This window comes from Syngnathus floridae, unplaced genomic scaffold (assembly GCF_059516105.1).
Source record: "Syngnathus floridae isolate MCC-2025c unplaced genomic scaffold, RoL_Sflo_1.0 HiC_scaffold_32, whole genome shotgun sequence".
Taxonomy (NCBI): domain Eukaryota; kingdom Metazoa; phylum Chordata; class Actinopteri; order Syngnathiformes; family Syngnathidae; genus Syngnathus; species Syngnathus floridae.
In genome coordinates, this window is record NW_028284061.1 from 269429 (window position 1) to 295766 (window position 26338).

General features: G+C 49.2%; 1 long non-coding RNA gene across 2 annotated transcripts; it reads right to left on the reverse strand.

The window, feature by feature from the left end:
* Window positions 1-8625: 8625 nt before the first annotated feature.
* Window positions 8626-14421, reverse strand: LOC148378610 (uncharacterized). Of its 2 annotated transcripts, XR_015855755.1 has the most exons (4): window positions 14343-14421; window positions 12410-12498; window positions 8970-8999; window positions 8626-8779 (listed from the first exon to the last, which is right to left on the reverse strand). It is a non-coding gene; the product is annotated as an uncharacterized LOC148378610 (long non-coding RNA). The 2 variants fall into 2 exon arrangements; XR_015855754.1 differs by lacking the exon at window positions 8970-8999 and having other exon boundaries at window positions 8626-8945.
* Window positions 14422-26338: the final 11917 nt, after the last annotated feature.

Sequence of the window (26338 nt, forward strand, 5' to 3'; positions counted from 1 at the left end):
AATTTGCTTTTCCTGCCTTCTGATTGGATGAGCGCCGGTGTGACGCGGTGCCTCTGTCACCGTGGCGGGGGGTATACGTTGGCATCGGAGCGTCTGCCAACGTCTGAGACCGGCTGGCAGTGTATCGGAGGTGTCGAGTGCGGTGCCGCTGGAGCTCACTCACCAGCTGGTGTTAGGGCCACAGAATGAAGGCCAAGGAGAAGAATAGAAAGAGAAACAGAAACTTCTCCTCCAATTGTTTGATTTGTCTCTTCTGAGCTTCGATGAATTCTTTCAGCTCTTTGTTCCTCTAGGACGGACAAATGGAAAGTGGCATTCAAAAGCCAGTAAGCGTGCAAGTAAGTGCCGGGCTGGCTTTGGGCCCTTACCTGTTGCGCGCTGTGCAGCAGATCCATTCTCTCTTGGAGGATGCAAGCGTCGCGCTCCCTCAACTCGCACATCAGGGCTCGCTTCCATTGGTCCACGGCGCTCCTAAGCTCTTCTCTCTGATCCGCCGTCAGCACGTCATTCACGCCAGCGTGGCTGGCTTTTTCGCCGTCCGTGGCGGGGCAGTCCCGCTGCGGTAGCGCCTCGTACAACATGGCCTCCAGCTCCAGGATCCTCTGGGCCGCAATCCTCGTCCATCAGTGGTCCGGCGGGAGATTTGAGGGCGGCTTACCTTATGAGCCTGGTCCATGGAACACTTCCTGAAGTCCAACTCTTCATCCAGGTAGCCCTTCTGCTTGCAGAACATATCCTAGCACAGCTCAAGGTCAGAATTGTTGGGGCACATTGCCGGAGTTCCCCTTGGCTGATGTCGCGTGTCTGTCTACCTTCTCACTTTCAATGTCCAACATCTTCTGTTGAAGTGCTGACTTGGTCACTTTGATGTATTCTAACCACTGAGGAAAGGCTGCTGTCACATAAGCAGAATGCGAGAGCGTGCGTGGACGTGCGCGTTACCTTCTCGGCTAGGGTGAGAAGGGTCCTGGCGTGAATCACGACCACCTGCTCCTCGTTGGTGAGATTCTGCAAGAGCCCAAAGGCACAGCGTCAACAAGCTTCTTTCAGCGCAAAGCCTTCCAAAAGTCACATTTGAGCCGCCGAGTCTCGTGGAGTGCGAACATAAGGAGTTCGACATACACTTACGGCGTTATAGCCCAGGATGTCCAGCTTCTTCATCAGATCACTGATGACGATGTCCGGGGGAAAGGCGCAAGGAGCAATGTAAGGTGTTCTGGGACCTCGGGTTAAGGTTAGGGTTGCGAGGGACGCCTTACGTACGCTCACGCCCTCGGCCTCGCAGTAGATCTGCAAAGGGCTGAGGCCGTCTGGGAAACGGACTTGCAGAAACTTCAAGACGGGGGAGCGCCACTCCCTCTCCTGAAAGGCAGAGGCATGCATCCGTCCGTCCGTCCGTCCGTCCGTCCGTCCGTCACATCTCTGGCCTCAACACGCTTGTGCGAGTCTTCCCACCTCCAGCTCCAGGATGCGGAACTCAAGCAGTTCGTTTTGGTCTCGGATATCCTGGATGTGCTCTTTCAGACGCGCTTCTTCCGCCTCCATCCGCCTGACCTGAAAAGACAGTCAGACCTCATCTGCGGGGCTTCCCGACAGGTGTGACGCCAAGCGACTCCGCCCAGCGCCTTTCTTTCCGTCACCTTTTCGGCCAACTGCTGATTGCTCTGACGCAGCAGCTGCTTCTCCTCCACCCACTTGACATTCTAGAAGAGACAAACGCGTGGACAGCTTTGGAATGTTGTGTCATTTTCATCCACAAATTCTTTGGTTGACTGGAAAATGACATTTGCTTTTCTCCGCATTTTCCCAGCCACGTTCGGGGGGGGGGGGGGGGGGGGGGGTTGGTCCAGTAATGCCAGACGGATGAGTGACTGAAGAATGTAGCTATTTTGTCTGAGAAAAAGGTGTGCTCATTGATGAGCTTACCTGTCCTTGTTGCTTCAGCGCTGACTCCAGATCTGCTACTCTGCTTTGATAGTGACCCATTTCTACCATCAGCTTTTCTCTGGTCTGAAAGGAGGAGGAGGGAGGCTCCTCCTCCTCCTTTCAGACCAGAGAACACCCGAGGCTGGGTGAGAACGGGGAGGCTGCGACCCGGCCGGGGGTTGCGGGAAGGGGCGCCACCTTGATCTCCTTCTCGGCGTCGTAGTCCCCTTTCGCTGGTCTGGGCTAGCAGAGCGTAGGCTCGTTGCAGCGCTTGATATTCTTGCGTCAGCTGGCGGTAGCGAAGCTCCGCCTCTTCATGCACACACCAATGCAACACAGCACTAGTACCAGAATCAGTCAGACCGGCGACAAAGCACCCGCGACGCAAAGACGAGTCCGATTCCAGGCTGAAGAGGAATGTTTGGTGCCAATACGCTGGCAGAAATGGCGGGCTACCTCTTCGGGTTCCGTGTCGGGGGTTCTGTCGGTGTGAAAAGACAAGGACGATCCGTCCGAGTCCACCAACACGTCTTCGTCGTAGCCGTAAAATGTTTCGATGACCTGCGGGCGCGGAAGCAAACATCTCTCTGAACAAACTGAAGCGACACCTCACGATGAATCGACGAGAGGAACGATAGCGAGAAAAAGGCCATTTCATCTTGCGCAACACCAAGCAGCCGCAAACAAACAGACTCACCTTGCAGGACCTCACGCTTTGTTCCTCCTCAGAGATTCTCGACGTCGGTATCGTAGCAGCAAATCTCTCTCCTGTCGACACAAATAATCCGCCTTTGAGATTCTTTGGATGCAAAGGGAACGAACGGCTCCGGCGCAGAAACAAACGCGACTCACAATGACATTTCTGACATGAGCTCCTGTCTCCAGAGCCTGAAAAACACGTCACCGGCGATGATTGGAGGGACGCTCGTCTTTTCCAAAAGTGACAACTACAGGGTGTGTCAGGGTTTTCCAGATTATCTTTATCGTATCATTGTGTTGCTTTGACTTTGACTGCGACCTGTAATAAATAATATTATTTATCCCTTATTTATCCCTATCGCTTATCCCTTCCTACACAAAGTCGTAAAACACCCCTTGCTATGTTTTGACTAGAGGTCAAGGGCTTCCTCTATTCAATCCACTCTTACACCCACCCTGTTTCTCTTAATTAAAATGCTCGTGCAGGAGCCGAGAGTCAGACTTCATTCGTACAACGGATGGACTCTCCACCTGCAGGTGTCCAAAAGAACTTACTTGTCTCCCGTGTGGTTCTTGCAAAATAAGTTGGAGCGAGCGCAACTCTAACAGGGTGCATTTTGCCACTAGCTGCCTACGGACAATGACGTCGCGCTCGCGGCTCATGGTTGACGGGCTGAGCAGCCGGGCAAGTCCGTCGTTTTCAGCGCACAGCGAGTGGCAAAGGCGCTAACAAAACGGGAGCTTTGAGCTGCTGAAAACGGCAAAACAAGTCTAAAGCGTGTTCAAACGCGTGCGCACAATGCTCCTGCTTGAAAGGTCGGAATTTAAGGGGCCAATTCTTTGGATGGCGGCCGCCGGCCAAGCTTTGGACGGAAAAGGTTTCCTGGCGACAGCGAGCGAGCGCGGCGCTGCCGTACGTGCACCGAGTCGCCTGCCTGAAGACCTTGGACAAGTCGTCGATGATGTGCCGCTGCTCCACAACTTGAAGGAACTCCATTTCACCGTCCTGCTGGCCGCAACCGCGGTCCAGGTCATTGAGCGAACTAGGCCTTCTCTGTGGAACACAAATGCAGTGGACTCTGTTGGCACGCCGCCGTTGTCCGCGTCGACTTACCAAGCTTGCCATCTCCTCGTTCTCCTGGGTGACAAAGCGCACTTTGTTTTCAAGGCGACACAGCACCAGCGAGAGTTCTTCATTCTTCCTGCTCAGGCGTTTGTTTTTGTACAGGAGTGGCAGAAACTGGCTTTCTGTTTCTCTCAGTCGCTTTAGCTGCAAGCATGAAGTGCGGGATGTGAAAGACGCACAACACGCGGGCCAGAACGTATCCATTCCTTTTGCATCGGTTTGAACGGAATCGTGGCTTTGGCTCCCAATAAAAGACATCTACCAGGCAACCGACTCGCCGCGCCGCTCAACTAATAAGCAAGCGCAATGGGTGCCTCGCTGGATGGCGCGCATCAAACGTAGCGCAAACCTTCAAGCGTGCCGTCAATAAATTACCAGTTCATTGCGCTCTTCAGAAAGCAGGGCGTTTCGATCCTCCAGTTTCCTGATGACTGCGCTGAGCTCAGCGATTTTCAGATGAAACCGTCGCGTGTCCCGATCCTCCTGAGACTGAAAACGCCCCGCAACACACACACACAAGCACTCGTTCAAAGTTCAAAACTGTTTTTGTGCTACCTTCCTCCAGCAACGAACTAAGTCATGCGTACTGCAAGTGTGTGATGAGGTGGCTTACGCAATGAAGAGGATTGCTAGTAGCGGCGTTGACCCCACTTCCAGGGTAGTTTAGGCCCGCCCTTTGGGAATCCCTCAGGGCAGCGATCTGCTGCTCGGCAGCCTGAGTCTGCAGCTGAAGGCGGTGGACGTGGCCGGCCCCAGGGCTTCATCCAAAACACTAACCGCTCTGTCTTTCAGCTTGATCTCATCCGTCTGGATGTACAAACGGGGAGCGCTCAGGCAGGCGGGCAAACTCATTTGCCAGAATTGTGACAAAAACAAAGAGAGCAACCGGCCAATTTTGTTCTTGAATCGACTAGAACACCTTTGCTGTGACAAAAGCGAAGCGAGCAACCGGACATTTTCTTCTTGTGAAATAGAATAGAATAGAATGCCTTAGGTGTCATTGCACTGCAGGTATACAACGAAATTGGGAACATAGTCACGCACCGCGCATCTGATCAGTCCTACCAGTCGGCGGATCTCCCTCTCGCAGTCTCTCTTGGTTCGGCTCAGCTCCTCCCGATGCTGGTGATGAGCCGATCGGAGCTCGGCCGCTCGGGACTGCCAGGCCTGCTGGGCCGCTGCCAGGGCTTCTTCCGCGCTCCTAGTGGAGGCGACACCGCTCGGTCTCCCGACACCGCCGCGTCTCCTCCACCTCCGCCAGCAAAGCGCCCCCCCTCCTCACCTGAGCAGACATTGCGCCACACCGGGCCGTTGAGACCGCAACGGAGCGCCGCGACGCTTACTGGGGACAAGCTACACAATACGGTAGCGGCCGCATCGAAGCCCGACGTGGCGTGCGGATAGTCAGACACGGATAGAGCGGATCACCTTGTCCATGGAGCCGTCCCTCAGGCTGAGGACCAAGGCATTCAGTCGCTGGATCTCTCCATCTTTGATTTTGATCACTCTCATCAGCTCCATTTCATGCTGCCGCAGTAATGTCTCCCTGGTAATGGCTAACTCTTTCTGCTTCTCCTCATGGAGTTTGCTTTTGAGTTCCGTCATGGCGGCGGTGGCACGGTGGTGCTCCGCCCGCAGGTCCTGACTTCTCTCTCTCTCCAGACAGCTGACCTGACATGACTTAGACTTAGACAAACTTTATTGTCATCTTGTCTGCACATGGTGCATACAAAACGAAATTCCGTTGCATACGTCTTACAACAAAGTAGTGATATTGCAGTTGAATAGAAGTAACATATCCTATGAAAATATATATATATACATATATACTATATATATATATATATATATATATATATATATATATATTAAAAATAAGTATAAAGTGCAGCAGTGATAATTATGCAATAGTGCAAGTAGGCAAAACAGTATTCAAGAGTGTGCAGAGGAATGCTAAACCATGTATTAAACTTCTATTTAAAGGGTTTATACAAGTTCAGTAAAGTTGGTAGTGCGAGATAGTGCAAGATAGAGGTCCGTAGTGTCATAAAGTACAGTTCTGTGAATGTGTGATGCAGAGTTCAGTTTAGAGCTCAACAGTTCTAGTGTTCAACAGTCTGATGACAGCAGGGAAAAAGCTGTTGCAGAACCTGGTGGACCTGCAGCGGATGCTGCAAACCTCTTCCCAGAGGGCAGCAGGGAGAACAGTCCATGGTGGGGGTGTGATGGGTCATTGATGATGTTACGGGCACGGGACATGCAGCGCTGAGATGAAATGTCCTGAATGGAGGGAAGAGGAGCCCCTATGATCCTCTCTGCTGTCCTCACCACTCTCCTCACGTTCTTCCAATCGGAGGCGGTGCAGCCTCCACACCACACAGAGAGACAGCTTGTCAGAATGCTCTCTATGGTGCTCCTGTAGAACGTCCTCATGATGGGTGGGGGCAGGTGGGCTCTCCTCATCCTCCGCAGGAAGTACAAGCGCTTCTGTGCCCTCTTGACCAGTGCCGTAGTGTTCATAGTCCAGGTGAGGTCTTCTGTGATGTGGACCCCCAGGAATTTGGTGGTGCTGACCACCTCCACAGCTGAGCTGTTGATGATCAGTGGAGCGTGGTGAGGCTGTTTTTTCCTGAAGTCGACGATGATCTCCTTCATCTTCTCCTCATTCAGGATCAGGCTGTTTTCTCTGCACCAGCCCACCAGCTGCTCCACCTCCTCTCTGTAGTCCAGGTCGTTGTTGTCTCTGATGAGCCCCACCACCGTTGTGTCGTCTGCTGACTTCACGATGTGATTGGTGGTGAACCTGAGGACGCAGTCGTGTGTCATCAGGGTGCACAGCAGGGGGCTCAGGACGCAGCCCTGAAGGGAGCCTGTGCTGAGGGTGATGACATCAGAGGTGTTCTGTCCGACCCGGACTGACTGAGGTCTGTTGGTGAGGAAGTCTAGCAGCCAGTTGCGAAGGGGGGTGTTGAAGCCCAGGTGTTCCAATTTTCCTACCAGATGCTGTGGGATGATGGTGTTAAACGCTGAGCTGAAGTCCAGGAACAGCCTCCGCACATGGGTGTTCTTCTCCTCCAGGTGAGCCAGGCTCAGGTGAAGAACGGAGGAGATGGCGTCCTGAGTGGAGCGGTTTTGCCGGTCGGCAAACTGGAACGGGTCAAATAATAGGGGGAGTCTGGAAACGATGTGACCTTTAAGCAGCCTTTCGAAGCACTTCATCATAACCGGAGTCAGTGCAACAGGCCGGTAATCATTAAATGAGGTGATTTGAGGTTTCTTCGGCACCGGAATGATGGAGGCAGTCTTAAAGCACGCCGGCACTGTGGCTTGGCCCAGCGAGGTGTTAAAAATGTCTGTGATGACCCCAGCCAGATGACTTGCACATTCCCTGAACACACGCCCAGGAATGTTGTCGGGGCCAGGGGCCTTACAGGGGTTGACTCTCCTCAGGGTCTTCAACACATCGGCGGAGTCAAGGCAGAGTACCTCCTCTTCCTGATGGGGGACAGTTTTAACTGCTGGAGTGCCGTTTAGTGCCTCGAACCTCCCAAAGAAGTTATTTAGACCATTTAGAAAGTCAGCATCAACTACACCCACCGGGGGGGGGGGAGGGTGAGTTGTAGTCTGTAATCGCCCGTATGCCTTGCCACATACTCCTGATGTTTTTGACGTCGTGGAAACGATCCTGAAATTTTCGACTGCGGTCTCGCTTCGCTATCCTGATGGCACGGTTCAAGTTGGCTCTCGCTGTCCTCAGTGTCTCCTTGTCGCCAGACTTGAAGGCAGAGTTCCGCGCTCGTAGCGTTTGACGTACCTCCTCAGTCATCCAGGGTCGTTGGTTGCCCCGGGTGATGATATTCTTAGTGGTGCTGACGTCCTCGGTGCATTTGTTGATGTAGGCTGACACAGTCATGGCACACGCATGTCTAATCTACATCGGGAAAACTGGGAGGGAGGGAGGCAGGCAGGGAGGCAGGCAGGGAGGCAGGCAGGGAGGCAGGCAGTGTCTGTCTGTTGAGGTTTTCACCTTGTTCTTCTCCTGCTGAAGTTCTAACTGGACGTCCATCAGTTTGGTTCTCAGCTCGTCATTGGCGGCCTGAAGGGCGTCCGTTCGCTCCGCCTTGGCCCGCCCTGCCGGAGCTCGTTTGGACATCTCTTACTCGAGTCTCGCCCGGTCGTCAGTCAGAGATCACAACATTTGTACCTGGAGAGCACAAACGCAGCGCTGTTTTCCACTGGCTTCGAACTCAACTTCAATCGGTACCGTAACTTACAACATCATAAACATAGAACTAGCTTGACTTAGTCATTGAATAAATGCATTTGGTTCTTCAAAACTGCATCACGCAACATAGCGTGACCGAGACGGCCGTTATCCACCTGCGTGAAGTTATTTGGTGAAATGAATGAGATGTTTAAGACACCATCGTTCTGTCTCTATGTAGATGAAGGTAAATAATCGATTGCTGAAGGTCCAAAGGTGTTGTGATAAACAAATAAACATATTAGTGATTAGTGACATATTTGTGATAAACATATTAGGCAGGATAATCACATATGTTAACGTGACTGCCCACACTGTATTTATTTATGGTTATTTGTTAAATCGAGTACTGTTAGACATGAAATAGGAAGTGTTTAACATAAATGGAAGACGAAAGGGGTACTCACCATTGTAGCTCCTGCTGGTCAATGATACGAGCCTCTTCTTGCAGTGGAAAACATACAGCCAACAAACACCGTGGAACCTAAAGGAATGAAATTAAACATTAACATTTAGCCTCAACCAACATTCACAGATACAACGCAACGCAAACTACACAAACGTAAATCTTTTTAAACACAATGAGTTGTACTTACCGTGTACGCTCTAGACGGTCCACTTGCAAGCGGAAAATAAAGATATTTCTGTTGATAATCGTCGTGTTTGTATCCGGTGTCTCGCTCAAGGCCATTGCGCCCACAGATTTGAATTTTGGCGAGAGTTCAGCCTATTGACGTCATTTCCGCGGTGTAATACCCGCATATCTGAAACGGCAAAGTTAAGAGTAGAGTTAAATAAAGTTTTTAGTCAACGCAATAATTTACAACCGTTGACCAGTCGAAATAATCGTCGAAATTTGGCGTCTGTGGCTGGAAGCAGACGCCGAGTTCGACATTCCTCCCAAACGCCACACTCCCTCGCTTTTCAGGGCTAAAAAAAAACAGTTGTAATTACCTTGTACGCTCTAGACGGTCAAGTTGCAAGCTGAAAACAAAAATATTTGCCTTGTTAGTCATCGTGTTACTAACAGCTGTGTCTTGTTTGCCAGAACTGCCGCTTTCCTACTTCCTGTTGCAAGCCACGCCCACGGATTATAATTTTGCCGTGAGTTCCGCCTATTGACGTCATGTCCGCGTCACATGAATGCGACGTAATATTATCTAAAACTGTTTGTGCGGTATTGTGTTGTTCTGTGCGGTATTGTGTTATTCTGTGCGGCGTCGTGTTGTTCTGTGCGGCGTCGTGTTGTTCAGTGCGACGTCGTGTTGTTCAGTGCGGCATGGTGTTGTTCAGTGCGGCATGGTGTTGTTCAGTGCGGCATGGTGTTGTTCAGTGCGGCATAATGTTGTTCAGTGCGGCATAATGTTGTTCAGTGCGGCATGGTGTTGTTCAGTGCGGCATGGTGTTGTTCAGTGCGGCATGTTGTTGTTCAGTGCGGCTTAATGTTGTTCAGTGCGCCATAATGTTGTTCAGTGCGGCATGGTGTTGTTCAGTGCGGGATGGTGTTGTTCAGTGCAGGATGGTGTTGTTCAGTGCGGCATGGTGTTGTTCAATGCGGCATGGTGTTGTTCAGTGCGGGATGGTGTTGTTCAGTGCGGCATGGTGTTGTTCAATGCGGCATGGTGTTGTTCAGTGCGGGATGGTGTTGTTCAGTGCAGGATGGTGTTGTTCAGTGCGGCATGGTGTTGTTCAGTGCGGAATGGTGTTGTTCAGTGCGGCATGGTGTTGTTCAGTGCGGCATGGTGTTGTTCAGTGCAGGATGGTGTTGTTCAATGCGGGATCGTGTTGTTCAGTGCGGCATGGTGTTGTTCAGTGCGGCATGGTGTTGTTCAGTGCGGCATAATGTTGTTCAGTGCGGCATGGTGTTGTTCAGTGCGGCATGGTGTTGTTCAGTGCGGCATGGTGTTGTTCAGTGCGGCATGGTGTTGTTCAGTGCGGCATAATGTTGTCCAGTGCGCCATAATGTTGTTCAGTGCGGCATGGTGTTGTTCAGTGCGGGATGGTGTTGTTCAGTGCAGGATGGTGTTGTTCAGTGCGGCATGGTGTTGTTCAATGCGGCATGGTGTTGTTCAGTGCGGGATGGTGTTGTTCAGTGCGGCATGGTGTTGTTCAGTGCGGCATAATGTTGTTCAGTGCGGCATGGTGTTGTTCAGTGCGGCATAATGTTGTTCAGTGCGGCATGGTGTTGTTCAGTGCAGGATGGTGTTGTTCAGTGCGGCATGGTGTTGTTCAGTGCGGCATAATGTTGTTCAGTGCGGCATAATGTTGTTCAGTGCGGCATAATGTTGTTCAGTGCGGGATGGTGTTGTTCATTGCGGCATGGTGTTGTTCAGTGCGGCATGGTGTTGTTCAGTGCGGCATGGTGTTGTTCAGTGCGGCATGGTGTTGTCCAGTGCGGCATAATGTTGTCCAGTGCGGCATAATGTTGTTCAGAGCGGCATGGTGTTGTTCAGTGCGGCATGGTGTTGTTCAGTGCGGCATGGTGTTGTTCAGTGCAGGATGGTGTTGTTCAGTGCAGGATGGTGTTGTTCAATGCGGCATGGTGTTGTTCAGTGCGGGATGGTGTTGTTCAGTGCAGGATGGTGTTGTTCAGTGCGGCATGGTGTTGTTCAGTGCGGAATGGTGTTGTTCAGTGCGGCATGGTGTTGTTCAGTGCGGCATAATGTTGTTCAGTGCAGGATGGTGTTGTTCAATGCGGGATGGTGTTGTTCAGTGCGGGATGGTGTTGTTCAGTGCAGGATGGTGTTGTTCAGTGCGGCATGGTGTTGTTCAATGCGGCATGGTGTTGTTCAGTGCAGGATGGTGTTGTTCAGTGCGGCATGGTGTTGTTCAATGCGGCATGGTGTTGTTCAATGCGGCATGGTGTTGTTCAGTGCGGCATGGTGTTGTTCAGTGCGGCATGGTGTTGTTCAGTGCAGCGTAATGTTGTTCAGTGCGGCATGGTGTTGTTCAGTGCGGAATGGTGTTGTTCAGTGCGGCATGGTGTTGTTCAGTGCAGGATGGTGTTGTTCAGTGCGGCATGGTGTTGCTCAGTGCGGCATGGTGTTGTTCAGTGCGGGATGGTGTTGTTCATTGCGGCATGGTGTTGTTCAGTGCGGCATGGTGTTGTTCAGTGCGGCATGGTGTTGTTCATTGCGGCATAATGTTGTTCAGTGCGCCATAATGTTGTTCAGTGCGGCATGGTGTTGTTCAGTGCGGGATGGTGTTGTTCAGTGCAGGATGGTGTTGTTCAGTGCGGCATGGTGTTGTTCAGTGCGGCATAATGTTGTTCAGTGCGGCATAATGTTGTTCAGTGCGGCATAATGTTGTTCAGTGCGGGATGGTGTTGTTCATTGCGGCATGGTGTTGTTCAGTGCGGCATGGTGTTGTTCAGTGCGGCATGGTGTTGTTCAGTGCGGGATGGTGTTGTTCAGTGCAGGATGGTGTTGTTCAGTGCGGCATGGTGTTGTTCAGTGCGGCATGGTGTTGTTCATTTCGGCATAATGTTGTTCAGTGCGGCATAATGTTGTTTAGTGCGGCATGGTGTTGTTCAGTGCGGGATGGTGTTGTTCAGTGCGTTATAATGTTGTTCAGTGCGGCATGGTGTTGTTCAGTGCGGCATGGTGTTGTTCAGTGCGGCATGGTGTTGTTCAGTGCGGCATAATGTTGTTCAGTGCGGCATAATGTTGTTCAGTGCGGCATGGTGTTGTTCAGTGCGGGATGGTGTTGTTCAGTGCGGGATGGTGTTGTTCAGTGCGGCATGGTGTTCAATGCGGAATGGTGTTGTTCAGTGCAGGATGGTGTTGTTCAGTGCGGCATGGTGTTGTTCAGTGCGGCATAATGTTGTTCAGTGCGGCATGGTGTTGTTCAGTGCGGCATGGTGTTGTTCAGTGCGGCATGGTGTTGTTCAGTGCGGCATAATGTTGTTCAGTGCGGCATGGTGTTGTTCAGTGCGGCATGGTGTTGTTCAGTGCGGCATAATGTTCAGTGCGGCATAATGTTGTTCAGTGCGGCATGGTGTTGTTCAGTGCGGGATGGTGTTGTTCAGTGCAGGATGGTGTTGTTCAGTGCGGCATGGTGTTCAGTGCGGGATGGTGTCTTTCAGTGCGGCATGGTGTCGTTCAGTGCGGCATGGTGTCTTTCAGTGCGGCATGGTGTCGTTCAGTGCGGCATGGTGTTGTTCAGTGCGGGATGGTGTTGTTCAGTGTGGCATGGTGTTCAGTGCGGCATGGTGTTGTTCAGTGCGGTATCGTGTTGTTCAGTGCGGTATCGTGTTTCTCAGTGCGGTATCGTGTTGTTCAGTGCAGTATCGTTGTGTTGTTCGTATTGTGTTTAACACTTAGCCTCTAACACTTAGCCTCTAACACTTAGCCTCTAGCATCTAGAAGGTAAATAAATAGGAAGGAAGGACTCACCGGTGACGTCTTCGCCCACGTCCACGCGTTGTACTTTGTATTTTCATCCTTCTGACAGTGGAAAACATAGCCAACAAACACCGTGGAACCTAAACGAATGAAAGAAAACTATCATTTGGCCACAACCAACATTCACAGATACAACACAATGTGACGTGCGGGGTTGAGGTTAAAGGTTGAGTGAAGGGCCCTCGTTTTAAACTACTTTTTTGAAAAGGATTGGGAACAAGTAAGACGTATTTAATTTATTTAATGGGAAGTAGTAAGAGCTATTGAATTTAATCTATGTATTATATTCTATTGTATTGTATTCTGTTGTATTCTTTTGGATTGTATTCACACTAACCCCACTAAAACTTCAGCCCACAAAAACTCGCCTCTGGCGCCTAGCCTCTGGCACTTAGCCTCTAACACTTAGCCTTTAACACTTAGCCTTTAACACTTAGCCTTTAACACTTAGCCTAGAAGGTGAATAAATAGGGTTAAAGGTTGAGTGAAGGGACCTCGTTTTAAACTACTTTTTTGTAAAGGAGTGGGAACAAGTAAGACGTATTTAATTTATTTAATGGGAAGTAGTAAGACTTATTAAATTTATTTAATCTACTTTTCTTCCCAGGCAAAATTTGATGTGCTGCAATTCCAAATTTCCAAAGTGAATGAAGGAATGAAGTCCTTTAAATTATGATTTTGTATAAATACTAGGCATTAACACAAAATCGACGGCACAAAATGGGCAGACTTTACTTGTTTGAAAAGGACTGGTTACAAGACAGACTTTTTTAATTTATTTAATGGGAAGAAGACTTATTTAGTTTAATTGATCTATTTTTGTTCCCTGGCAAAATTCGATTTGCTGCAATTCCAAATTTCCAAAGTGAATGAAGGAAAGAAGTCGTTTAAATTATGATTTTGTTTAAATACTAGGCATAGACACAAAATCTACGGCACAAAATGGGCAGACTTTACTTGTTTGAAGAGGACTGGTTACAAGACAGACTTTTCTGATTTATTTAATGGGAAGAAGACTTATTTAGTTTATTTAATCTATTTTTGTTCCCTGGCAAAATTGGATTTGCTGAAATTGTATTTTGCCAAATCTTGCCTTGAGACCTGATAGGAAGTATTAAACGCTTAGTTAAATCAATACAAGTTGGTAATAAGAGCGAGTAATGTTGGTTGAACCGATGAATGAAGGTTGAAAGCAATTTAAATTATGACTTTGTATAAATACTAGATATTAACAGAACATCTACTGCGCGAAATGGGCAGAGTTTACTTGTTTGAGAAGGAGTGGCTTATTCAAAACTAAGATTTATTTAATCTGTTTGTTCCCAGGCAAAATTGGATGTGATGCAATTCCAAATTTCACCACATGATGGTGCCCAATTTTGACTTCATAGGACATATTAAACACTTAGCTTGTTATTATGTTCAAGGTAATCAGATTTGTTTATTATTCTAATGGCCTCTTCAAAACTATTCTGGATTACTACTTTGGATCTATTCTACATTACTTGGCAACAACATACTCTGTAACAGATTAGGCAGTATAATCATATCTGTTAACTTGAGAGTGCCCACACTCAATCTACTTATCGTGATGTGTTAAATCAATTACTGTTAGACATTATTTGTCTGATAATCTACCAAATCTTTGAATTGAAGAATTTGTGATTTAATTAATAGCTTGTTGTTATGTTAAGGGTAATCAGACTTGTATATAATTCTAATGGCCTTCTTTTGAAAACTATTCTGAATTACAACTTTGGATCTTATATTACTTTGCAACAATCTACTCCGTGACAGATTAGGCAGTATAATCACATATGTTAACTTCAGTGCCCACACTGTATTTATTTATGGTTATTTGTTAAATCAAGTACTGTTAGACATGAAATAGGAAGTGTTTAACATAAATGTTATGGCTACTCACCATTGTAGCTCGCTCCTGGTCAATGATACGAGCCTCTTCTTGCAGTGGAAAACTTGCAGCCAACAAACACCGTGGAACCTAAAGGAATGAAATTAAACATTAACATTTCGCCTCGACCAATTTTCACACGTACAACGCAACGCGGCTACACTTCTGCTATTACAAACGTAAATCTCCTTAAACACAATGAGTGTTACTTACCGTGTACGCTCTAGACGGTCCAGTTGCAAGCAGAAAATAAAGATATTTCTGTTGATAATCGTCGCTGCTCAGTGGCTCACGGCCATCGCGCCAACAGATTTGAATTTTGGCGGAGGTTCGGGCAATTACGTCATATCCACGGCACATGACTGCGACGTAATACCCGCTTATCTGAAACGGCAGTTAAAAGTAGAGTTACATCAAGTTTTCTTGGAACCTAAACGAATGAAAGAAAACTATCATTTGGCCACAACCAACATTCACAGATACAACACAACGTGCGGGGTTGGGGTTAAAGATTGAGTGAAGGGCCCTCGTTTTAAACTACTGTTTTGAAAAGGAGTGGGAACAAGTAAGACGTATTTAATTTATTTAATGGGAAGTAGTAAGACTTATTAAATTTATTTAATCTACTTTTCTTCCCAGGCAAAATTTGATGTGCTGCAATTCCAAATTTCCAAAGTGAATGAAGGAATGAAGTCCTTTAAATTATGATTTTGTATAAATACTAGGCATTAACACAAAATCGACGGCACAAAATGGGCAGACTTTACTTGTTTGAAAAGGACTGGTTACAAGACAGACTTTTTTAATTTATTTAATGGGAAGAAGACTTATTTAGTTTAATTGATCTATTTTTGTTCCCTGCCAAAATTCGATTTGCTGCAATTCCAAATTTCCAAAGTGAATGAAGGAAAGAAGTCGTTTAAATTATGATTTTGTTTAAATACTAGGCATAGACACAAAATCTACGGCACAAAATGGGCAGACTTTACTTGTTTGAAGAGGACTGGTTACAAGACAGACTTTTCTGATTTATTTAATGGGAAGAGGACTTATTTAGTTTATTTAATCTATTTTTGTTCCCTGGCAAAATTGGATTTGCTGAAATTGTATTTTGCCAAATCTCGATTTGAGACCTGATAGGAAGTATTAAACGCTTAGTTAAATCAATACAAGTTGGTAATAAGAGCGAGTAATGTTGGTTGAACCGATGAATGAAGGTTGAAAGCAATTTAAATTATGACTTTGTATAAATACTAGATATTAACAGAACATCTACTGCGCAAAATGGGCAGAGTTTACTTGTTTGAGAAGGAGTGGCTTATTCAAAACTAAGATTTATGTAATCTGTTTGTTCCCAGGCAAAATTGGATGTGATGCAATTCCAAATTTCACCACATGATGGTGCCCAATTTTGACTTCATAGGACATATTAAACACTTAGCTTGTTATTATGTTCAAGGTAATCAGATTTGTTTATCATTCTAATGGCCTCTTCAAAACTATTCTGGATTACTACTTTGGATCTATTCTACATTACTTGGCAACAACATACTCTGTAACAGATTAGGCAGTATAATCACATATGTTAACTTGAGAGTGCCCACACTCAATCTACTTATCGTGATGTGTTAAATCAATTACTGTTAGACATTATTTGTCTGATAATCTACCAAATCTTTGAATTGAAGAATTTGTGATTTAATTAATAGCTTGTTCAGGGTAATCAGACTTGTATATAATTCTAATGGCCTTCTTTTGAAAACTATTCTGAATTACAACTTTGGATCTTATATTACTTTGCAACAATCTACTCGGTGACAGATTAGGCAGTATAATCACATATGTTAACTTCAGTGCCCACACTGTATTTATTTATGGTTATTTGTTAAATCAAGTACTGTTAGACATGAAATAGGAAGTGTTTAACATAAATGTTATGGCTACTCACCATTGTAGCTCGCTCCTGGTCAATGATATGAGCCTCTTCTTGCAGTGGAAAACTTGCAGCCAACAAACACCGTGGAACCTAAAGGAATGAAATTAAACATTAACATTTCGCCCGGACCAACATTCACACGTACAACGCAACGCGGCTACACTTCTGCTATTACAAACGTAAATCTCCTTAAACACAACGAGTGTTACTTACCGTGTACGCTCTAGGCAAAATTGGATGTGATGCAATTCCAAATCTATCTGAAACGGCAGTTAAAAGTAGAGTTACATCAAGTTTTCTTTTTTAATCAACACAATCATTTACAACCGTTGACCAGAAAGAATCGTCGAAATTCGACGTCCCCCACAAACGCCACGCTCACTCGCTTTTCAGGGCAACAAAAGTACTTCTTTTTAAAAACGATGAGTTGTACTTACCGTGTACGCTCTGGACGGTCCAGTTGCAAGCAGAAAATAAAAATATTTCTCTTGTTAGTCGTATGTTACCATCCGCTGTGTCTTTGTCAACATCGCCGCCATTTTCCTACTTCCTGCTGCGAGCCACGCCCACGGATTTAAATTTGGGCGGAAGCTCTTTCCATTGGCGTCGTTTTCGCGTATAGCAAATCCGATTGGTTGGGAAGGGGGCACGGTTATGCAGCCGAGGAGTCCTGTGATCGGTGGGATGTAAAGTAGGCGTCGACGTCACGTCCGCGTCACGTGACCACGACGTGGCAGACGTCAAATAGCAACCGCTGTTTTGTTTAGTAGACTTACAGTTGTTATGCATTGACATAATGGCGCACACACCAAATAGATTTAAATAAATTAAATAATTCTTCTGCCCACTCTCTTTTAAACAAGTTAACTCTCCCCGCGGATTTGAATTCCGGCGAAAGTTACGCCCATCGACGTCACGTATGTCACGTGACCACGACGTGGCAGATGTCATATAGCAACCGCTGTTTTGTTTAGTAGATTTACAGTTGTTATGCATTGGCATAATGGTGTGCACTCAAAATAGATTTAAATAAATTAAATATTTCTTCTGCCTACTCCCTTTTAAACAAGTTAACTCTGCCCACGTCCATTGACGTCTTGTCTGCGTCACGTGACCACGACGTAGCGACGTCATATAGTAACCGCTGTTTTGACCAGTAGACTTAGTTATTATGCGTTGACATAATGGCGCACTGGTTAGCATGGCCACCTCTTAAGCATGATGATGCGGGTTCGACGCCTGATCAATGTTAGCATGGAGTGAGCTGAAGTGCATGGCGCTGAAGATTTGAATCTTTGAAATGCGCTGAGGTCTGACATATCAGGCAGAATGGTTTGCCATCACGTTCAACAAAAAATAGAAACTTTCCCACTCTGATTAAAACGTCCTGTGTTCATCTACGTATTTTCGTTTTGCTGTGCATCTTTTCCCTGCCATTTCGAGAGCCCAATTGACACTCATAGTTTAAAGAAATGTGTTTGCCCATCCTACTTTGTGGAATTTCACCACATGCGCTTTTGACCAAAATACCAAATTGAACTCAAGTGAAGCCAACACGCACAACCCCCCCCCCCCCCCCCCCCCACACACACACACACAAATGTTGATATGAACATAAAAGAGCCGCATGCGGTTCGGGAGTTGCGGCTTGGCCAAACCTGTACTATACAACTTTATTTGTATAAAATTTTCACAACAGCTGTCACACAAACAAAGCGGGAAAAACCGAAGACGTGCGTGTTCCGCCCACGCTGGATTTATTTGCACCTTTGAAAAGACACCGTATTGCCGCAGATGTGGCAAAGAGTACTTTTGGGCATCTGAGACGGAAGGATGTCCAAAGCATCACGTCACCTGCTCTGGTAGGCATGGTGGTGGGACGTTGAGGTCAACCGCTTTGGGGTTGGCTGACTCTTTGATCGCAGGATGCCACACACTTGAAGACAGAAGCAGAAAAGCAGAGCTAAATGCAAAATGTACTCACCGGTGACTCCAATTTTTTTCCCCCCTGAAGAAACAGCTGGACGGGTGGCCCCGGCTGGCCAGTGGGACTCTTGTTATTCTGACCCTTTTTAGTGCGCGTTTGGGGCAACAACCGTTTTTTGTGGCGCTCTCTTCTGGTTCAAAAGTGCCCTGCATGTGAATTTGCTTTTCCTGCCTTCTGATTGGATGAGCGCCGGTGTGACGCGGTGCCTCTGTCACCGTGGCGGGGGGTATACGTTGGCATCGGAGCGTCTGCCAACGTCTGAGACCGGCTGGCAGTGTATCGGAGGTGTCGAGTGCGGTGCCGCTGGAGCTCACTCACCAGCTGGTGTTAGGGCCACAGAATGAAGGCCAAGGAGAAGAATAGAAAGAGAAACAGAAACTTCTCCTCCAATTGTTTGATTTGTCTCTTCTGAGCTTCGATGAATTCTTTCAGCTCTTTGTTCCTCTAGGACGGACAAATGGAAAGTGGCATTCAAAAGCCAGTAAGCGTGCAAGTAAGTGCCGGGCTGGCTTTGGGCCCTTACCTGTTGCGCGCTGTGCAGCAGATCCATTCTCTCTTGGAGGATGCAAGCGTCGCGCTCCCTCAACTCGCACATCAGGGCTCGCTTCCATTGGTCCACGGCGCTCCTAAGCTCTTCTCTCTGATCCGCCGTCAGCACGTCATTCACGCCAGCGTGGCTGGCTTTTTCGCCGTCCGTGGCGGGGCAGTCCCGCTGCGGTAGCGCCTCGTACAACATGGCCTCCAGCTCCAGGATCCTCTGGGCCGCAATCCTCGTCCATCAGTGGTCCGGCGGGAGATTTGAGGGCGGCTTACCTTATGAGCCTGGTCCATGGAACACTTCCTGAAGTCCAACTCTTCATCCAGGTAGCCCTTCTGCTTGCAGAACATATCCTAGCACAGCTCAAGGTCAGAATTGTTGGGGCACATTGCCGGAGTTCCCCTTGGCTGATGTCGCGTGTCTGTCTACCTTCTCACTTTCAATGTCCAACATCTTCTGTTGAAGTGCTGACTTGGTCACTTTGATGTATTCTAACCACTGAGGAAAGGCTGCTGTCACATAAGCAGAATGCGAGAGCGTGCGTGGACGTGCGCGTTACCTTCTCGGCTAGGGTGAGAAGGGTCCTGGCGTGAATCACGACCACCTGCTCCTCGTTGGTGAGATTCTGCAAGAGCCCAAAGGCACAGCGTCAACAAGCTTCTTTCAGCGCAAAGCCTTCCAAAAGTCACATTTGAGCCGCCGAGTCTCGTGGAGTGCGAACATAAGGAGTTCGACATACACTTACGGCGTTATAGCCCAGGATGTCCAGCTTCTTCATCAGATCACTGATGACGATGTCCGGGGGAAAGGCGCAAGGAGCAATGTAAGGTGTTCTGGGACCTCGGGTTAAGGTTAGGGTTGCGAGGGACGCCTTACGTACGCTCACGCCCTCGGCCTCGCAGTAGATCTGCAAAGGGCTGAGGCCGTCTGGGAAACGGACTTGCAGAAACTTCAAGACGGGGGAGCGCCACTCCCTCTCCTGAAAGGCAGAGGCATGCATCCGTCCGTCCGTCCGTCCGTCCGTCACATCTCTGGCCTCAACACGCTTGTGCGAGTCTTCCCACCTCCAGCTCCAGGATGCGGAACTCAAGCAGTTCGTTTTGATCTCGGATATCCTGGATGTGCTCTTTCAGACGCGCTTCTTCCGCCTCCATCCGCCTGACCTGAAAAGACAGTCAGACCTCATCTGCGGGGCTTCCCGACAGGTGTGACGCCAAGCGACTCCGCCCAGCGCCTTTCTTTCCGTCACCTTTTCGGCCAACTGCTGATTGCTCTGACGCAGCAGCTGCTTCTCCTCCACCCACTTGACATTCTAGAAGAGACAAACGCGTGGACAGCTTTGGAATGTTGTGTCATTTTCATCCACAAATTCTTTGGTTGACTGGAAAATGACATTTGCTTTTCTCCGCATTTTCCCAGCCACGTTCGGGGGGGGGGGGGGGGGGCGTTGGTCCAGTAATGCCAGACGGATGAGTGACTGAAGAATGTAGCTATTTTGTCTGAGAAAAAGGTGTGCTCATTGATGAGCTTACCTGTCCTTGTTGCTTCAGCGCTGACTCCAGATCTGCTACTCTGCTTTGATAGTGACCCATTTCTACCATCAGCTTTTCTCTGGTCTGAAAGGAGGAGGAGGGAGGCTCCTCCTCCTCCTTTCAGACCAGAGAACACCCGAGGCTGGGTGAGAACGGGGAGGCTGCGACCCGGCCGGGGGTTGCGGGAAGGGGCGCCACCTTGATCTCCTTCTCGGCGTCGTAGTCCCCTTTCGCTGGTCTGGGCTAGCAGAGCGTAGGCTCGTTGCAGCGCTTGATATTCTTGCGTCAGCTGGCGGTAGCGAAGCTCCGCCTCTTCATGCACACACCAATGCAACACAGCACTAGTACCAGAATCAGTCAGACCGGCGACAAAGCACCCGCGACGCAAAGACGAGTCCGATTCCAGGCTGAAGAGGAATGTTTGGTGCCAATACGCTGGCAGAAATGGCGGGCTACCTCTTCGGGTTCCGTGTCGGGGGTTCTGTCGGTGTGAAAAGACAAGGACGATCCGTCCGAGTCCACCAACACGTCTTCGTCGTAGCCGTAAAATGTTTCGATGACCTGCGGGCGCGGAAGCAAACATCTCTCTGAACAAACTGAAGCGACACCTCACGATGAATCGACGAGAGGAACGATAGCGAGAAAAAGGCCATTTCATCTTGCGCAACACCAAGCAGCCGCAAACAAACAGACTCACCTTGCAGGACCTCACGCTTTGTTCCTCCTCAGAGATTCTCGACGTCGGTATCGTAGCAGCAAATCTCTCTCCTGTCGACACAAATAATCCGCCTTTGAGATTCTTTGGATGCAAAGGGAACGAACGGCTCCGGCGCAGAAACAAACGCGACTCACAATGACATTTCTGACATGAGCTCCTGTCTCCAGAGCCTGAAAAACACGTCACCGGCGATGATTGGAGGGACGCTCGTCTTTTCCAAAAGTGACAACTACAGGGTGTGTCAGGGTTTTCCAGATTATCTTTATCGTATCATTGTGTTGCTTTGACTTTGACTGCGACCTGTAATAAATAATATTATTTATCCCTTATTTATCCCTATCGCTTATCCCTTCCTACACAAAGTCGTAAAACACCCCTTGCTATGTTTTGACTAGAGGTCAAGGGCTTCCTCTATTCAATCCACTCTTACACCCACCCTGTTTCTCTTAATTAAAATGCTCGTGCAGGAGCCGAGAGTCAGACTTCATTCGTACAACGGATGGACTCTCCACCTGCAGGTGTCCAAAAGAACTTACTTGTCTCCCGTGTGGTTCTTGCAAAATAAGTTGGAGCGAGCGCAACTCTAACAGGGTGCATTTTGCCACTAGCTGCCTACGGACAATGACGTCGCGCTCGCGGCTCATGGTTGACGGGCTGAGCAGCCGGGCAAGTCCGTCGTTTTCAGCGCACAGCGAGTGGCAAAGGCGCTGACAAAACGGGAGCTTTGAGCTGCTGAAAACGGCAAAACAAGTCTAAAGCGTGTTCAAACGCGTGCGCACAATGCTCCTGCTTGAAAGGTCGGAATTTAAGGGGCCAATTTTTTGGATGGCGGCCGCCGGCCAAGCTTTGGACGGAAAAGGTTTCCTGGCGACAGCGAGCGAGCGCGGCGCTGCCGTACGTGCACCGAGTCGCCTGCCTGAAGACCTTGGACAAGTCGTCGATGATGTGCCGCTGCTCCACAACTTGAAGGAACTCCATTTCACCGTCCTGCTGGCCGCAACCGCGGTCCAGGTCATTGAGCGAACTAGGCCTTCTCTGTGGAACACAAATGCAGTGGACTCTGTTGGCACGCCGCCGTTGTCCGCGTCGACTTACCAAGCTTGCCATCTCCTCGTTCTCCTGGGTGACAAAGCGCACTTTGTTTTCAAGGCGACACAGCACCAGCGAGAGTTCTTCATTCTTCCTGCTCAGGCGTTTGTTTTTGTACAGGAGTGGCAGAAACTGGCTTTCTGTTTCTCTCAGTCGCTTTAGCTGCAAGCATGAAGTGCGGGATGTGAAAGACGCACAACACGCGGGCCAGAACGTATCCATTCCTTTTGCATCGGTTTGAACGGAATCGTGGCTTTGGCTCCCAATAAAAGACATCTACCAGGCAACCGACTCGCCGCGCCGCTCAACTAATAAGCAAGCGCAATGGGTGCCTCGCTGGATGGCGCGCATCAAACGTAGCGCAAACCTTCAAGCGTGCCGTCAATAAATTACCAGTTCATTGCGCTCTTCAGAAAGCAGGGCGTTTCGATCCTCCAGTTTCCTGATGACTGCGCTGAGCTCAGCGATTTTCAGATGAAACCGTCGCGTGTCCCGATCCTCCTGAGACTGAAAACGCCCCGCAACACACACACACAAGCACTCGTTCAAAGTTCAAAACTGTTTTTGTGCTACCTTCCTCCAGCAACGAACTAAGTCATGCGTACTGCAAGTGTGTGATGAGGTGGCTTACGCAATGAAGAGGATTGCTAGTAGCGGCGTTGACCCCACTTCCAGGGTAGTTTAGGCCCGCCCTTTGGGAATCCCTCAGGGCAGCGATCTGCTGCTCGGCAGCCTGAGTCTGCAGCTGAAGGCGGTGGACGTGGCCGGCCCCAGGGCTTCATCCAAAACACTAACCGCTCTGTCTTTCAGCTTGATCTCATCCGTCTGGATGTACAAACGGGGAGCGCTCAGGCAGGCGGGCAAACTCATTTGCCAGAATTGTGACAAAAACAAAGAGAGCAACCGGCCAATTTTTTTCTTGAATCGACTAGAACACCTTTGCTGTGACAAAAGCGAAGCGAGCAACCGGACATTTTCTTCTTGTGAAATAGAATAGAATAGAATGCCTTAGGTGTCATTGCACTGCAGGTATACAACGAAATTGGGAACATAGCCACGCACCGCGCATCTGATCAGTCCTACCAGTCGGCGGATCTCCCTCTCGCAGTCTCTCTTGGTTCGGCTCAGCTCCTCCCGATGCTGGTGATGAGCCGATCGGAGCTCGGCCGCTCGGGACTGCCAGGCCTGCTGGGCCGCTGCCAGGGCTTCTTCCGCGCTCCTGGTGGAGGCGACACCGCTCGGTCTCCCGACACCGCCGCGTCTCCTCCACCTCCGCCAGCAAAGCGCCCCCCCTCCTCACCTGAGCAGACATTGCGCCACACCGGGCCGTTGAGACCGCAACGGAGCGCCGCGACGCTTACTGGGGACAAGCTACACAATACGGTAGCGGCCGCATCGAAGCCCGACGTGGCGTGCGGATAGTCAGACACGGATAGAGCGGATCACCTTGTCCATGGAGCCGTCCCTCAGGCTGAGGACCAAGGCATTCAGTCGCTGGATCTCTCCATCTTTGATTTTGATCACTCTCATCAGCTCCATTTCATGCTGCCGCAGTAATGTCTCCCTGGTAATGGCTAACTCTTTCTGCTTCTCCTCATGGAGTTTGCTTTTGAGTTCCGTCATGGCGGCGGTGGCACGGTGGTGCTCCGCCCGCAGGTCCTGACTTCTCTCTCTCTCCAGACAGCTGACCTGACATGACTTAGACTTAGACTTAGACAAACTTTATTGTCATCTTGTCTGCACATGGTGCATACAAAACGAAATTCCGTTGCATACGTCTTACAACAAAGTAGTGATATTGCAGTTGAATAGAAGTAACATACCCTATGAAAATATATATATATACATATATACTATATATGTATATATATATATATATATTAAAAATAAGTATAAAGTGCAGCAGTGATAATTATGCAATAGTGCAAGTAGGCAAAACAGTATTCAAGAGTGTGCAGAGGAATGCTAAACCATGTATTAAACTTCTATTTAAAGGGTTTATACAAGTTCAGTAAAGTTGGTAGTGCGAGATAGTGCAAGATAGAGGTCCGTAGTGTCATAAAGTACAGTTCTGTGAATGTGTGATGCAGAGTTCAGTTTAGAGCTCAACAGTTCTAGTGTTCAACAGTCTGATGACAGCAGGGAAAAAGCTGTTGCAGAACCTGGTGGACCTGCAGCGGATGCTGCAAACCTCTTCCCAGAGGGCAGCAGGGAGAACAGTCCATGGTGGGGGTGTGATGGGTCATTGATGATGTTACGGGCACGGGACATGCAGCGCTGAGATGAAATGTCCTGAATGGAGGGAAGAGGAGCCCCTATGATCCTCTCTGCTGTCCTCACCACTCTCCTCACGTTCTTCCAATCGGAGGCGGTGCAGCCTCCACACCACACAGAGAGACAGCTTGTCAGAATGCTCTCTATGGTGCTCCTGTAGAACGTCCTCATGATGGGTGGGGGCAGGTGGGCTCTCCTCATCCTCCGCAGGAAGTACAAGCGCTTCTGTGCCCTCTTGACCAGTGCCGTAGTGTTCATAGTCCAGGTGAGGTCTTCTGTGATGTGGACCCCCAGGAATTTGGTGGTGCTGACCACCTCCACAGCTGAGCTGTTGATGATCAGTGGAGCGTGGTGAGGCTGTTTTTTCCTGAAGTCGACGATGATCTCCTTCATCTTCTCCTCATTCAGGATCAGGCTGTTTTCTCTGCACCAGCCCACCAGCTGCTCCACCTCCTCTCTGTAGTCCAGGTCGTTGTTGTCTCTGATGAGCCCCACCACCGTTGTGTCGTCTGCTGACTTCACGATGTGATTGGTGGTGAACCTGAGGACGCAGTCGTGTGTCATCAGGGTGCACAGCAGGGGGCTCAGGACGCAGCCCTGAAGGGAGCCTGTGCTGAGGGTGATGACATCAGAGGTGTTCTGTCCGACCCGGACTGACTGAGGTCTGTTGGTGAGGAAGTCTAGCAGCCAGTTGCGAAGGGGGGTGTTGAAGCCCAGGTGTTCCAATTTTCCTACCAGATGCTGTGGGATGATGGTGTTAAACGCTGAGCTGAAGTCCAGGAACAGCCTCCGCACATGGGTGTTCTTCTCCTCCAGGTGAGCCAGGCTCAGGTGAAGAACGGAGGAGATGGCGTCCTGAGTGGAGCGGTTTTGCCGGTTGGCAAACTGGAACGGGTCAAATAATAGGGGGAGTCTGGAAACGATGTGACCTTTAAGCAGCCTTTCGAAGCACTTCATCATAACCGGAGTCAGTGCAACAGGCCGGTAATCATTAAATGAGGTGATTTGAGGTTTCTTCGGCACCGGAATGATGGAGGCAGTCTTAAAGCACGCCGGCACTGTGGCTTGGCCCAGCGAGGTGTTAAAAATGTCTGTGATGACCCCAGCCAGATGACTTGCACATTCCCTGAACACACGCCCAGGAATGTTGTCGGGGCCAGGGGCCTTACAGGGGTTGACTCTCCTCAGGGTCTTCAACACATCGGCGGAGTCAAGGCAGAGTACCTCCTCTTCCTGATGGGGGACAGTTTTAACTGCTGGAGTGCCGTTTAGTGCCTCGAACCTCCCAAAGAAGTTATTTAGACCATTTAGAAAGTCAGCATCAACTACACCCACCGGGGGGGGGGAGGGTGAGTTGTAGTCTGTAATCGCCCGTATGCCTTGCCACATACTCCTGATGTTTTTGACGTCGTGGAAACGATCCTGAAATTTTCGACTGCGGTCTCGCTTCGCTATCCTGATGGCACGGTTCAAGTTGGCTCTCGCTGTCCTCAGTGTCTCCTTGTCGCCAGACTTGAAGGCAGAGTTCCGCGCTCGTAGCGTTTGACGTACCTCCTCAGTCATCCAGGGTCGTTGGTTGCCCCGGGTGATGATATTCTTAGTGGTGCTGACGTCCTCGGTGCATTTGTTGATGTAGGCTGACACAGTCATGGCACACGCATGTCTAATCTACATCGGGAAAACTGGGAGGGAGGGAGGCAGGCAGGGAGGCAGGCAGGGAGGCAGGCAGGGAGGCAGGCAGTGTCTGTCTGTTGAGGTTTTCACCTTGTTCTTCTCCTGCTGAAGTTCTAACTGGACGTCCATCAGTTTGGTTCTCAGCTCGTCATTGGCGGCCTGAAGGGCGTCCGTTCGCTCCGCCTTGGCCCGCCCTGCCGGAGCTCGTTTGGACATCTCTTACTCGAGTCTCGCCCGGTCGTCAGTCAGAGATCACAACA